The 15,487-nt window shown below is 43.1% G+C and overlaps 1 protein-coding gene across 2 annotated transcripts in view; it reads left to right on the top strand.

The window, feature by feature from the left end:
- Window positions 1–1,005: 1,005 nt before the first annotated feature.
- PJA2 (praja ring finger ubiquitin ligase 2) overlaps window positions 1,006–15,487 on the top strand; it is a 75,887-nt gene continuing 61,405 nt past the window's right edge. Inside the window, exon 1 of one of the 2 annotated variants that reach the window (XM_002713961.5) lies at window positions 1,006–1,174. The gene's annotated coding sequence lies outside the window, so the exon portion shown is untranslated. Of the gene's footprint in view, window positions 1,175–1,805; window positions 1,927–15,487 lie in introns of those variants that run through there. The other variant, XM_051853930.2, reaches the window with a different exon arrangement.

Here is a 15,487-nt window from a genome sequence, read left to right as displayed (position 1 = left end):
AGCTCACAGAGCAGCACGTGCGAAGGCAGAGTTAAGTACCAAGTGGGGAACGGGTTCTTGCAAAGATACTCACAGGTACTCCAACGGCTGCGCTGGGAATCAGACTTGCTGCCACAAAACACGCAGCAAGTTCCCACAAAACCAACTTTCTACAGTAAATTACGGATGATTTGTTTCCATCAACAAACTAGCGTCAGGTCCCTAACAGGGGCTGTCACAGGGCTGGAGGCGCGGGGCGTAGGGAAGCGATCGACCCATCCCGAGCGCCGCGGCCAGGGGCAGGGGGAGCGGACGCGCAGGTGCGTTTCAGGGCGGCGACGCGTGGCCGAGTGCGGGACGAAGCGGCGCTCGGCATCGCGGGCGTAGCCAGTTACCCAGGTCTAAGCGAAGCCAGGCGTCCGGGGACTACCGCGGGCACTGCGGCCACGGCTTAGCAGGGACCAGGCGGGTCTCCCCCAGCAGGGGCAGGGCCTGAACTTCCGCCAGGTTCCCAGTCGAATCAGGACCGACCCGACGGCTCCATCTTGGCGGCCGCTCCCGGAATTCGTGATAAAGTCCTCACTGCGCCAGCCCTGCCCTCCACACCCCCCTGAGCTTTCCCGGAGACCCGCCCTCTCCCAGCCCGCACCACAAAAGGCTGTGCCGCTTCAGCACCGCCCCCTGCCCAAACGTCGCAGTGCTGCGGGGCAAGGAGGCGGAGTCGGGCGCCGTCTTCCCGCTCCTCGACCAATCGGCGAGGGCCCCCCCCCCACGAAAAACAAGACGCTGAAGACAGTGCGAGTATTTTTCCCTTTTTCTGCCACGTCCCAACCATTGACGCGAGCCCACTCCTCAGGCTCCCATTGGGCGTGCGCGTTCAGCCCCCGGCAGAGGCTCCTGATTCCTATTGGCCGGCTAGAGCTCGGGGGCGGGGTCCGCGCGCCGTGCTCCGCCTCCTCCTCCTCCCCACCGTGTCCGCCGCCGCGCAAGGGGCGGGACGCGCCGCCGCCACCTCTGCTTCCGCCGCCGCCGCTACCGCCGCCGCGCCGCCGCCGCCGCCGCCGCCGCCGTGCCGCCGCCGCAGCCGCCTGCTGCTGCGCGTTCGGCGGGGGAGGAGTCGGAGGCGGAGAAGAAGGCGGTGGTGGCGGGTGGAGGATCGAGCGCTGTTCTCGCTCCGGAGCCGCTGCACATTTCGGTGAGGGGCTTTTTTTTTTTTCTCCTCTCCTCTTTTTTTTTTTTTTTTTTTTTTTCTTTTTAAAATCGGGCTTGTTCGGATGTCAGCAGTGTGGGGGTCGGGGCGAGGAAATGGCTGCCTTCATCTGCCGTTCTTGCCTCTCTGGAGCAGGAGCGGGGCCTGTCCCCGGCCCGCAGCGCCGGCCATGGTGGGTGGGGTTGATGGCTGGGAAGAGGCCTTCCTCGCCTCCTGGGCCCTGTCCGCGCCGGGCCGGGGGCCCCGCGGACGCCGCGTCCCCGACGGATGGCAGCCCTCGGCGTGGTGGTGGTGGTGGTGGTGGTGGTGGTGGTGGGGTCTCCGCCGGCCGCTCTTCCTCGGGCCTCGTCTGCTGTCCTTGGTGCCCCGGCCAAGGACCCCGCCGCCCTTGTCCCCACGCTCGCGGCCGGGCGAGTGCGCCGCCCGCCAACGCCTCCCACCCGCCTGCGGTGCCCACCGGGCGAGCCGGGCCCCTGACGCCGCAGGCCTGCGGCCCCCTCCCCCCGAAACCTGCCGTGGCCGTTGCCGGCCGGCTGCGTGTGCGTGCTTCCCGACGGTCACGGAGGCCCCGGGCGCAGACACGCCGTGGGCAGCGTAGCCGTCGGGGTCCCCCGGTCCCGGGAGCCCCTTGCCTGGGCGCCGCTGCCCGGGAGCGCGCCTCCGGCGGGCCGCCGCACCGCCGGTGCTGGCCTCCCCGGGACGACTGCTAGTTAATCATTTTGCGCACTTCCAAAATGGTGAGTTTAAAGCCGCTCAGACCCAGTCGAAGAGAGGGGGAGGCGGTCCGATAGTGTTTTTGCAGGGTGCAAGAATAATCGGGGAGGTTTCCCTGGCTTAGACGTAACAGAAAAATTACATCTGCATAGGCACTGCTCTGAGTCCGCTGGTTCTGCGAAGTTGACGTTTTTCTTAAAAAAAAAAAAAAAAAAAGGTTCACTCCATTCTGTTATTTTTATCATGAAATGTTTGGTCCCGCTTCTTTAAAATGGCAGTCACCTTTGCTAAAGGCTGCAGATCAGCTGAAGAGTATGTAAATAAAAGCTAAGATAACAGAAATAAAGGTCTCAACTTTTTTTCGACTTTTGTCGTTTGTCTGGAATTGGTTTTCAATTGTGAAATAACCACTTCATTTCTGTTGTTAATTACAGATGTGCAAGCTTGGTGTACAGTCTGAGATGTAAATAAAGGACTCTTAGGTGAAATGTGAAAAATTCTTCTCCTCCCCCAGTCTCACTCCAGTAACTGGACTTAACAGTTTACTGTTAATCTTTCAAAATTTCTTTTACAAATGCACTTTGAAACACGTGGACATCAGACATGCACAGTGCGTTGGCCTTTTTTCTTGAAGTGGGAGTATATCCAGCACTTTTGTCCATCAGTCGTTTTTTTCACCTGATTGTACATCTTGGCCGAGAGTTTCCTGGTCGTGTGTGGCTCTCTCCTAAAGGCTTGGAGAGGAAGTGGTAGTTCATCAGCCAATGGGCTGTTACTCAAGCAGCCAGCTTCTTATTGGAAGACGTTTAAGTTAATTGCAGTTTCCTTTTTCAGTCACAAATAATGGCTTATAATGAAGTCCACTTTCTGATTTATTGCTTGATGTTTAATGACCTCCCTTAGAGCCTTGATTTACAAATTTTCAAGTGTGGAGGCCTGGAAGGTAAGAAGCACACCTCCCACTTCTTGTCCTACCTGGCATCCTAAGAGTAGTCCCTGAGAACAAGTCAGCAAACTTCCTGTGTGAGCTGATTTCTGGAGCATGGATTCCTAGGAACGGAATTACTTAATTAAAGGGTGGGCATATTTAAATTTTTGATAACCATTTATCTGTCATCTTTTGAAAATATTTTCTGCTTAAGCTTTTTCTCCTACTAGACAAACTTCAGACTCAAGTAAAAAGTATCCTGGGCTATATTGTATGATGTTGTATTGAACTTTTAGATTAATTTAGAGAGAGCTGACCTTTACAGTATGAGTCTGTCCCCTTGGAAGAGGTGTTCTCTCCATTTTATCCACGTGTTCCTTCATATTCTTAGGGAATACAAAATTTTATAGTTTATCTTTTGCCTTACATATGACATTCTGAATATTCCTAAATGTTTTGTAGTTTTGATTGTTGTGGTAGATGGTTCAATAACATTTTTCTTCTGGTTATAGGAAAGTATTTGAATTCCTAAGTTTATCATGTAGCTAATCATTTTATTGGGTTGATGATGATTTGAAAATCTTTACTGTTTCGTGGTTTCCTTTCCAGTGTTGATAACCTAATGAATTTCCCTCATTGCTTTATCAATCATAGCTACTATCTAATGTTAATAATAGCACTAGTAGTGAAGCATTGGGTGTTCCTGACTTGAAGGGGAATGCTTCTGTTTCAGCTTTTATTAGGGTGTTTGCTGAAGCTTTCTGATCAGTAGCCAGTATTAAAAAATTTCCTTCTATTCTTGGCTTTCCAACATGACTCTACTGTTTTCATTTTATTAATGTTTTTGATAACCATAAATAGGTATTGAGTTTTCTTGGATATTTTTGACAATTTTTGTGGGGAGTCACCACAAAAAAATACTGGTGTCACCAGTATTATCTGGTTAATATTTTTCTAAGAGAGGTTAAATTAACCTTGAGGCTACCTTCAATACAATAAAATATACTTATTTGGAAGTAGAGCTCATTTTGTTTGGATAAATGTGTGCTCATGTCACTACCGTCACAACTGCACAAAATATTTTTGTGACCCGATCAGGATAGAGAAGATTTTCATCTCTCTTTAAAGTGCTCTTTTGTCATTTTGCAGTAAATCATGCTTTCACCCTCAGCACCAGGGAATCATGCATCCTCTTTTCTCATAATATATTGATCTCATTGATTCTAGAATTTCATATGAATTAATTATATAATGTAAATTCCCACTCTCTTTTCCTCTCAGCATTTTTTTTTTAAAGATTTATTTATTATTCAAAGGAAAGAGTTGCACACAGAGAGAAGGAGCGGCACAGAGAGAGAGAGAGGTCTTCCATCCACTGGTTCACTCCCCATTTGGCTGCACTGGCTGGAGCTGTGACAATCCGAAGCCAGGAGTCAGGAGCTTCCTCCAGGTCTTCCACATGGACTTGGGCCGTCTTCTGCTGCTTTCTCAGGCCATAGGAGAGAGCCAGATTGGAAGTGGAGTAGCTGGGACTTGAACCGGCGCCCATGGGATGCTGGCACTGCAGGTGGCGGCTTTACCCACTATGCCACAGCACCAGCCCCTCAGCATGTTTTTGAGGATCACCTGTGTTTTTGTGTGTTTAACTGGTTCACCCCTTCTTATTGCTGAATAGCAGCCCATGGTGATGATTTACACTTTCTTGACCATTTCACCTATTTCTGAATATTTGGATTGTTTTCCATTTGGTGGTGGTGTTAATAAAACTCTTCTGAATATTCATTCATTTTGAGTTTTGTGTCAACATGTTTCTGTTTCTCTTGGTAAATAGCTAGAAATGGAATTATGGCATTGTATGATAAGTGAGTGTTTCACCTTTTAAGAAACTGCCAAACTGGTAGACATGCCAGACTATTGCATGTCTACCAGTAATGTATGAGAGTTCCAGTTGCTCCACATACTCATCAGCACTTGATTATTTCAGTCTTTTTCATTTTAGCCCTTTTTGTAGGTGTTGTAGTAGTATCACAATGTGATTTTAACTTAGGTTTACCTGATGACTGGAGGCTGAGAATTTAGTCATGGGCATGTCATCCTGTCTAAAGGATTTTTTTCAGATTTTTTTTTTTGCCCAGTTTAAGAAATTGAGTTGTCTTACTAAATTTCAAGAATTTTATACATTGGTTTCTTTCTTTTACTTTAAAAAAGAGGAGCCTCCCTCAACTTTTTCTTTCTTTAGGTAAGATTTATTTATTTGAAAGGCAGAGTTACTGAGAGGGAGAGGCAGGAGATACATTCCATCCGCTGGTTCACTCCCTGAATGACCACAACAGCTGGGGTTGGGTCAGGCTGAAGCCAGGAGCCTGAACTCCATTTGGACCTTCTACATGGGTGGTAGGAACCCAAATATTTGGGTCCTCTTCTGCTTTTCCCAGGCACTTTAGCAGGGAATTGGATTAGAAGTGGAGCAGTTGGGGCTTGAACTGGTGTTCATATGGGATGCCTACGTCACAAATAGTTTACAGTATGCCACAATGCCAGCCCCTCCAACTGAGAATTGTTTTCCTAGTGCAAGGTTGTACAGATTTCCTCTTTTCTTCTACAAGTTTTGTAGTTTGGTCTTTTACATCAAAGTGTGCTTGTTCCGCGTTGCAGGTTCATTTTGAATATGGTGAGTGATGGTGGTCCAGGCTCATTTTCTTTGCAATTGGAAATGTAGTTTGTTTTGCTTCTTGTGTCAGGAGCATTTTCCTTTCCCCATTGAATTAACTGTCAGAAATCAATTGAACATAAATGTGACTCTTACTTCTGGACTATCCCCTTGATTTTTCTGTCTATAATTTTGCCAGTAGTATTTTCTTTTCTTTTCTTTTCTTTTCTTTTTTTTTTTTTTTTTTTTTTTTTTTTTTTTTTTTTTTTTTTTTTGACAGGCAGAGTGGATAGTGAGAGAGAGAGACAGGGAGAAAGGTCTTCCTTTTCTGTTGCTTCACCCCAGAATGGCCGCTGCGGCCGGCGCACTGCACTGATCTGAAGCCAGGAGCCAGGTGCTTCCTCCTGGTCTCCCATGCGGGTGCAGGGCCCAAGGACCCTGCACTCCTGGGGCACCCCGGAGAGCTGGCCTGGAAGAGGAGCAACCGGGACAGAATCCGGTGCTCCAACTGGGACTAGAACCCGGGGTGCTGGTGCTGCAGGCGGAGGATTAGCCTGTTGAGCCATGGTGCCGGCCCCATGTTTATTTATTTATTTATTTTTTTACTTTGTAGTGAGTCTTGAAGTCAGGTAATATGAAGTCTTGAACTTTATTCCTTTTCAAAATTGTTTCGACTGTAATTACTTTTCCATAAAACTTGTAGAGGAATCTTACTGGTTTCTATTAAAAAGTCCTGAGAGAATATTAATTTGTGTTGTGTTGAGTATATCAATCAGTTTGGGAACAATTGGTATGTTTATGTTGTGTCTTACGATTCATGAACATAGGTTTTCTGCATTTATTTAGATTCTCATTCTTTTGTAAACATCTTGTGGTTTCATCATCATCATACACATATGTTGCTTGTTTTGTTAGGTTTATATCTAAGGATTTAATAGTTTTTGATACCATGGGGAATGATTATATTTGTTTCCATTTTTACTTTTTGCATATTGACCTTGAATCCTGTTACATATCCTAGTCATTTTTTTCTAGATTCTTTGAAGTTTTACTATGTTATTTGTGAGTACAGAGCAGCTTACTCTTTTTCAATTGTATGTGATCCCTTCCCTCTTTTTTTCCTTGCTAATTTCATTGGCTAGGACTTCCAGCATGATGTTGAATAGAAGTGGTGAGAGCAGATACACTGGTCTCGTTTGTGATCTTAAGAGCAGTCCTTTCTGTCTTTCATTTTTAATTGTGACAAAGTGGTGCTATAATCTGAACATATCCCCTCCAAATTCTTATGTCTAAACCTAATCTCCAGTAATAAGGCATTTGGGAAGTGAAAGAGATTGAATATTAATGGCTTAGTGTCCTTATAAAAGAAGCCCCCAGAGAGATCCCTCCTCACTTTTAATGTATGAAGATTGCAGTCTAAGAACCAGAAGTGACCCCTCCCTCTCCTGGAAGCTTCTGACACTTTGATCTTGGACTTCTCAAACTTCAGAACCTGAGAAATGTTTCCGTTGTGTATTAACCAGCCCAGTCTCTCAAAAGTTTGTTGTAGTAGCCTTAATGGACTAAGATAAGTAACCTTTTGTCACATTAAGGACATTCCCTTCTATTCTTGGATTGCTGTGCAAGTGGATGTTGAGTTTGGTCAGATTTTTAAAATTGTATTGATTGAAATACTCATGATTTATTTATCTTCAGTGTTAATGATATGTTAATATAATCTCAAATGCTGAATAACCTTGTATTTTATGATTAAATTCTACTTGATGGTGCATTATAATTTTCATAAATTGATGGGCTATATTTGCTAATATTCTGTTGAGTTTTGGGATTTTTTTTGGTTCAAGAATGATACCTCTTAATTATTTATGTTAGGGGAATGCTGGCCTCATAGAGGGGAAATCTTTCTTCCTCATATTTGCCCAGAAAAAAAAAAGATGTAAGATTACCATTATTTGTTTGTAAATGTTTATTAGACTTTACAGGCTAACCCTTCTGGGCTTACAGTTTTCTTTGTTGGAAGACCTTTGCAAGATAGACTCAACTCCTGTAGTAGGTAGAAGTTGTTAAGGTTAGCTATTTCATGAAAACTTTCAGATCTTGGTGATGTGAGTCACTTTCCCTTACTATTACAAGTATTAAAGATTTTTATCTTTTTAAGGAATTGGACTGTTGTTTCTTACCCTTTTGATGTCAGTAGCATTTGTAATGATGTCTTGCCTTTTCACTCCTGATGTTGGCAAAGTAGCCTCTCTCTTATCTTTGTTAGTGTGATTTCAGGCTTAACAGTTTTATTAATCTTCTCAAATAGCTTGTTTTTAAATTTTATTTCTTATGTTTTTTTATTTCATTAGTTTCTGCTTTTATCTTTTTTTTTTTTTTTTTGACAAGCAGAGTGGACAGTGAGAGAGAGAGAGACAGAGAGAAAGGTCTTCCTTTGCCGTTGGTTCACCCTCCAATGGCCGCCACAGCCGGCGCACCGCGCTAATCAGAAGGCAGGAGCCAGGTACTTCTCCTGGTCTCCCATGGGGTGCAGGGCCCAAGTACTTGGGCTATCCTCCACTGCACTCCCTGGCCACAGCAGAGAGTTGGCCTGGAAGAGGGGCAGCCGGGACAGAATCTGGTGCCCCGACCAGGACTAGAACCTAGTGTGCTGGCGCCGCAAGGCGGAGGATTAGCCTAGTGAGCCGCGGTGCTGGCCTCTGCTTTTATCTTTATTTCCTTCGAGTTTAAATTTTCCTATGTTAATTTTTTAAACATTTATTTAATAAATATAAATTTCCAAAGTACAGCTTTTGGATTACAGTGGCTTTTTCCCCCCAAAACCTCCCTCCCACCTGCAACCATCCCATCTCCCGCTCCCTCTCCCATCCCATTCACATCAAGATTCATTCTCAATTATCTTTATATATAGAAGATCAATTTAGTGTATACTAAGTAAAGATTTCAACAGTTTTCAGCCACACAGAAACATGAAGTGTAAAGTACTGTTTGAGTACTAGTTATACCATTAATTCACATAGTATAACACATGAAGGATAGAGATCCTACATGGGGATTAAGTGCACAGTGACTCCTGATGTTGATTTTAATAATTGACACTCTTATTTATGACGTCAGTAATCACCCTGGGCTCTTGTCATGAGTTGCCAAGACATGGAAGCCTTTGAGTTCACCGACTCTGATCTTACTTAGACAAGATCATAGTCAAAATGGAAGTTCTCTCCTCCCTTCAGAGAAAGGTACCTCCTTCTTTGATGGCCTGTTCTTTCCGCTGGGATCTCCCTCACAGAGATCTTTAATTTAGGATTTATTTATTTATTTATTTATTTTGCCAGAGTGTCTTGGCTTTCCATGCCTGAAATACTCTCATGGGCTTTTCAGCCAGATCTGAATGCCTTAAGAGCTGATTCTGAGGCCAGAGTGCTGTTTAGGACATCTGCCATTCTATGAGTCTGCTGTGTATCCCACTTCCCATGTTGGATAGTTCTCCCCTTTTTTATTCTATCAGATAGTATTAGCAGACACTAGTCTTGTTTATGATCCCTTTGACTCTTAATCCATCTTTATGATCAATTATGAGCTGAAACTGATCACTTTTAACAAGTAAGATGGCATTGGTACATGCCACCTTGATGGGATTGAATTGGAATCCCCTAGAACATTTCTAACTGCCGTTTGGGGCAAGTCCGATTGAGCATGTGCTGAACTGTACATCTCCTCCCTCTCTTATTCCCACTCTTATATTTAACAGGGATCACTTTTCAGTTAAATTGAAATGCCTAAGAATAATTGTGTGTTAATTAAAGAGTTCAACCAATAGTATTAAGTTGAACAAAAAATACTAAAAGGGATAAAGTATTAAGTTGTTCATCAACAGTCAGGACAAGGGCTGATCAAGTCATTGTTTCTCATAGTGTCCATTTCACTTCAACAGGTATACTTTTTGGTGCTCAGTTAGTTGTCACCAATCAGGGAGAACATATGATATTTGTCCTTTTGGGACTGGCTTAATTCACTCAGTGTGATATTTTCCAGATTCCTCCATTTTGTTGCAAATGACCGGTTTTCATTTTTTTTTACTGCTGTATAGTATTCTGTAGAGTACATATCCCATAATTTCTTTATCCAGTCTACCGTTGATGGGCATTTAGGTTGATTCCAGGTTATTGTGAATTGAGCTGCAATAAACATTGAGGTGCTGACAACTTTTTTATTTGCCAATTTAATTTCCTTTGGGTAAATTCCAAGGAGTGGGATGGCTGGGTTGTATTTTAGGGTTACATTCAGGTTCCTGAGGAATCTCCAAACTGACTTCCATAGTGGCTTTACCAGTTTGCATTCCCCACCAACAATGGGTCCCTTTTTCCCCACATTCTTGCCACCATCTGTTGTTGGTAGATTTGTGTATGTGAGCCATTGTAACCAGGGTGAGGTGAAACCTCATTGTGGTTTTGATTTGCATTTCCCTGATTGCTAGTGATCCTGAACATTTTTTCACGTGTCGGTCATTTGGATTTCCTCTTTTGAAAAATGTCTATTGAGGTCCTTGGCCCATCTCTTAAGTGGGTTGTTTGTTTTGTTGTTGTGGAGTTTCTTGATCTCTTTGTAGATTCTGGTTATTAAACCTTTTTCGGTTACATAGTTTGCAAATATTTTTTCCCATTCTGTTGGTTGTTTCTTCACTCTCCTGACTGTTTCTTTTCCAGTACAGAAACTTCTCAATTTGATGTAATCCAAATTGTTTAATTTTTTAAGGTGTAAGCTTGTGTAATTGGTTTGATACCTTCTTTTTCTTCAAAGCACTGTTTTAGGTGCTCACATAGCTTTGATATGTTGATATATTGTTTCTAAGTTCCAATATGAATTACGTAAAAGTTTTTGTTTAATTTTAAATATCTGGTGGTTTTGCTTCTCTCTATAATTGGTTTCTATGTTTGCTTTTATTGTAAATGGGTAACATACTTCACATAATTTATTTTAAATCAATTTTTAAAGATTTATTTTTTTATTTTTTTGTTTTGTTGATAAGAGTTGAAGTCTCCAATTATAATTTGTAGATTTGTGTATTTCTACCACTTATCCTGGTCAATTTTTCCTTTGTATATTTTGTATTTCTGTTAGATACACTTATGTCTAGGATTATTATGTCATCTTGATGAGTTCAACTGTTTATCATTATATGGTATCCCTCTTTGTCTCTGATAGTATTTCTTGTTATGAAGTCAACTTTATCTAATATTAATATAATTTCTTTAGCTTTATTTTGATTAGTGTTTGTATGTTGTATCCTTTTCCATCCTTTAACTTTCAGTCTATGCCCTCTTATTGTAAGTTTACTCTAGACTCTGCTTTTTAAAATTTCTTCCTGGCATTCTTTTAATTGCACTGATTAGGCCATTTATATCTAATGTAATTATTGATATGGTTGGATTTAAATCTACTGTCTTAGTAATTGTTTTCTATTTAATTAACCTGATTTCTGCTACCTGTTTTAAAGTCCAGTTTGTCTTCAGTAATGGCTCATCATTTATACATACTTTTTTCAAAAAATTACTTTCTTGAATGTTTTACATGTTTAATAGCAAACTATATTTAAGCAGTGCTATACCTTTTTTTAAAATAGTGTCAGATCTCTAAAACAGTATATTTCAAATTTCCTTGTACTATTTTTTGGGATATTTTACATTTTACTACATTTTACTTTTACACATGCTATAAACCCCTAATACTTGGTTATGGTAGTTGTTCCTCTGTATTTGAAGAAGATTGGTTTCAGGGCTCATTGGCACTACTGAAATCTGGATGCTCCAGTCCCTAATGTAAACTAGCATAGTATTTGCATATAACCTGTGCAGTTCTTTTATATACTCTAAGTCATCTCTAAATTACTTACAATATCTAGTGTTTGTACATGTTATGTAAATAGTTGTATTGTTTAGGGGGAAAATGACAGGGAAAAAGGCCATTGCATGTTCAGGACCTGTGGTGGTTTTCTGCCAGATGTTGTCAGGATCCAAAGTTGAACATGTGGCTGTAAAAAGCCAATTGTAATTGTGGTTATTTTATACCTGTGCTGTCCAGCATGATAGTTAATAGGCAATGTAGCTATTTAAATGTGATTTTGAAGTACTTAATATAAATTAAGTTAAAATCCATTTCCTCTGTTGTATTTGCCAAGTGCTTATTCCTTTTGCCTGAAGAACTTCCTTTTACATTTCTTTTTTTTTTTTTAATATTTATTTATTTTATTTGAAAGTTAGAGTTACATAGAAAAGAAGAGGCAGAGAGAGAGAGAGGTCTTCTATCCACTGGTTCACTCCCCAATTGGCCGCAACAGATGGAGCTGAGCCAGTCCGGAGCCAGGAGCCAGGAGCTTCCTCCAGGTCTCCCTCGTGTGTGCACAGGCCCAAGGACTGGGGCCATCTTCTGCTGCTTTCCCAGGCCATAACAGAGAACTGGATATGAAGTGGAGCAGCCAGGTCTGGAACTGGCGGCCATATGGGATGCAGGCACTGCAGGCAGCGGCTTAACTTTGTATGCCACAGCGCTGGCCCCAGCTTCCTTTTACATTTCTTGCAAATCAGGTATACTGTAGCTCTCTCTGATTGCCTCAAAAATACTTTGTTTTACTTTTCCTTTTATAAGATATTTTGCATGATACAGAATTTAATCTTGCATAGTTTCTGGACAGGTGTCAATTATAATTCTGTTTTCCTTCCTTTCTCTTCCACTTTATGTATAAAGATGTTTTCTTTGTCTTTTTTTAATATAAAGATTTATTTATTTACTTGAAAGGGTTTGAGGAGAGACACACAGGGAGAAATCTTCCATCCTCTGGTTTAGTTCCCAGACGGCTGCATTGACCAGGGTTAGTCTGGTCTGGAGGCAGGAGCCAGGAGCTTCTTCTGGGTCCCTGTGTGAGTTGCAGGGTCCCTAGCACTTGGACATCTTCTGCTACTTTTCCCAGGCCATTAGAGGGGAGCTGGATCAGCAGTGGACCAACTGTGACTCAAACTGGCACCGATATGAGAAGCCAGCATTGCTGGCAGTGGCTTCACCTGCTATGCCACAATGCTGACCACCCTCCCCCCCTTTTTTTAATGGTGGGTGGAGTTTGATAAGTCTTGGTATGTATGTACATTTGTATTTGTATTTACCTTGCTTTTGGAGGTGGTCACAGAACTTACTGAATTTATAATTTGGTCTTTTAAATAATGTTTGGAAATATTTCTATATTTTCTCTTTTATAATATTTCTTTATTCCTATTTACTCTTCTTTCTTTTTGTGAGGTTCTAATCACAATGTTTGCTTCACTTAATACAGTCCTGTTCTACTTTTTAGAGTGTTTTAATCACTTAAAAATAATTTTATAGGGGCTGGCACTGTGGTGCTGTGAAAGCCGCCTCCCACAGCATGGGCATCTGGGCTGCTCTGTTTCCAATCCAGCGCCCTGCTACTATGCCTGGGAAAGCAGCAGAGGATGGCCCAGGAACTTGGGCCCCTGTGCCCACATGGGAGACCTGGAAGAAGCTGTTGGCCCAGCCTTGGTGATTGCAGCCAGTTGGGGAATGAACCATTGATTGGAAGATCTGTCTGTCTCTGCCTCTACTGTAGCTCTGCCTTTCAAATAAATAAACAATAAAAATCATTATGTAGATACATTTGGGTAATTTATTATGACTTACTGCACAACTCCTTTATACTTTTTTGACTAGTCTTTTGAAGGACCCATGAATGCATTCCTTATTTCTGTTATTTATGTTTTATTTCTTGCATTTCTTTCTATCTCTTGAAATTTCTCAATTGTCTGTATTGCTTTCCATCTTTTCTGGTACAGCCTAGAGTAGAGTAATATTAGTTTTTTCACTTTCCTTTCTGAGAGACTCAACATTTGGTTCTATTTATTGTTTTGTCTCTTGGTTTTTTTTTCTTTTTTCCAGTTTTGATTGAATAGTCAGCATTGAAGGTCAGTAGATTGTGGTAAAATTTTTTTTTAAAGATTTATTTATTTATTTGAAAGGCAGAGTTTCACAGAGGGAGAAGGAGAGGCAGAGAGAGAGCGCTCTTCCTTCCACTGGTTCACTCCCATTGGCCACAACCTTCTGAAGCCAAGAGCCAGGAGCTTCCTCCAGATCTTCCCACCATGGGTGCAGGGGCTCAAGGACTTGGGCCATCTTCTACTGCTTTCCCAGGCCACAGCAGAGAACTGTATTGGAAGTGGAGGAGCTGGGACTCCAACCGGCGCACATATGGGATGCTGGCACTGCAGGCGGTGGCTGTACCCGCTATGCCACAGCGCCAGCCCCAGGTAAATTGGGTCTAAATGATGTGCTAAGCATTTAGTGTGGTAAGGCTGAATAATCAATGAGTGATCTGGGTTTGGATATTTTTGTTGTCATGGTTACTTTCAGTGTGCCAATTACCTTGACATTTGAGGTACCTGTTTTTTCTAAGTGTTATAACTCCGTCCTCAGCCTTCCCTGTGTGCCTGTGACTCTCCAGATCCTGTCTTTTTCCAGTAGTGGACTTGTAACTTGATGCTGACTAGCCTGGGGATGGAGGCACAGGGTGTTCTGTCTTCCCCGTCTGTGCTCAGGGTCTATACTCCCCTTGTCTCTTGATCTTGGGGATGGGTCTGTGATCCTATTCCTTCTCTCTGTGGTAGCCAAACTCTGCTTCCTATCCTCAGTGAGGTTTTTGTTTGTTTGTTTTTTGACAGAGTTAGACAGTGAGAGAGAGAGAGAGACAGAGAGAAAGGTCTTCCTTCCATTGGATCACCCCCCAAATGGCCATTACGGCGATCTGAAGCCAGGAGCCAGGTGCTTCTCCTGGTCTCCCATGCGGGTGCAGGGGCCCAAGCACTTGGGCCATCCTCCACTGCCTTTCCGGGCCACAGTAGAGAGCTGGACTGGAAGAGGAGCAACCGGGACAGAATCCGGTGCCCCAACAGGGACTAGAACCCGGGGTGCCGGCGCCGCAGGAGGAGGATTGAGTCAAGTGCCGGCCCCTCAGTGAGTTTAAGTTTTATTAAGGAGAGTCTTTCTGGCCCTTTTCCAGTCATGAGAGATCTCTAATATGACCAGGACCATGAACTTTTTGCTAACCTTAATCCAGGAGTAAAGATTTATTTATTTGAGAGGCAGAGTTACAGACAGAGAGGGAGAGACATCCACTGGTTTACTCCCCAGATGACTTGGGTTGGGATCTGAAGCCAGAGCCAGGAGCTTCTTCCAGGTCTCCAACATGGGTGCAAGGCCCCAAACACTTGGGTAATCTTCCACTGCCTTCTCAGGCCATGAGCAGGGAGCTGGATCAGAAGTGGAGCAGCTGGGACTTGAACTGGTGCCCATAAGGGATGCTAGTGCCACAGGCAGATGGTTAACCTACTCTGCCACAGCTCTGACCCCAAAGTCTTGTTTCACTTATCCTTACCATAGCCACAGATAAGGTCGATGCTTGTCACCCTTCTGATGGTTTAAGGCTTTTTTCTGTGGAGCAGAAGAGTTATGTTAGGTTTCTTCAGCAATTAACAGAAAAATGAGCTGATTTTTCTTTTCTTTATTTTTTTTTTTAAGTTTATTTATTTATTTGAAAAAGAGAGAGAGAGGAGAGATCTTTCACCTGGTAGTTCACTCCCCAGATGGCCGCACTGGCTGGAGCTATGCCAATTCGAAGCCAAGAGCCAGGAGCTTTTTCTGGGTCTCCCATGTGGGTGCAGGGGCCCAAGACTTGTGCCTTAGAAACTGCTTTCCCAGGCCATAGCTGAGAGCTGGATTGGAAGAGGAGCAGCCGGGACTCAAACTGCATATGGGATGCCAGCACTGCAGGCAACAGCTTTACCCGATATGCCACAGTGCCAGCCCCAAACTGATATTTTTTTATCCATTTACGTGATGTGTGGTATCTTTTAACTCCCCTGTTAAAAGTGTTTTTAACACTTTTTCTCCCCAGTGTTTTAGACAGCTTGATTACCATGCTGCCTCAGATCTGATGGCCTTAAGAGAA

The sequence above is a fragment of the Oryctolagus cuniculus genome, chromosome 14 (assembly GCF_964237555.1).
Source record: "Oryctolagus cuniculus chromosome 14, mOryCun1.1, whole genome shotgun sequence".
Lineage (NCBI taxonomy): Eukaryota > Metazoa > Chordata > Mammalia > Lagomorpha > Leporidae > Oryctolagus > Oryctolagus cuniculus.
The sequence above is the reverse complement of the archived record's forward strand: the minus strand, read 5'-3'. Positions and strand labels throughout refer to the sequence as shown.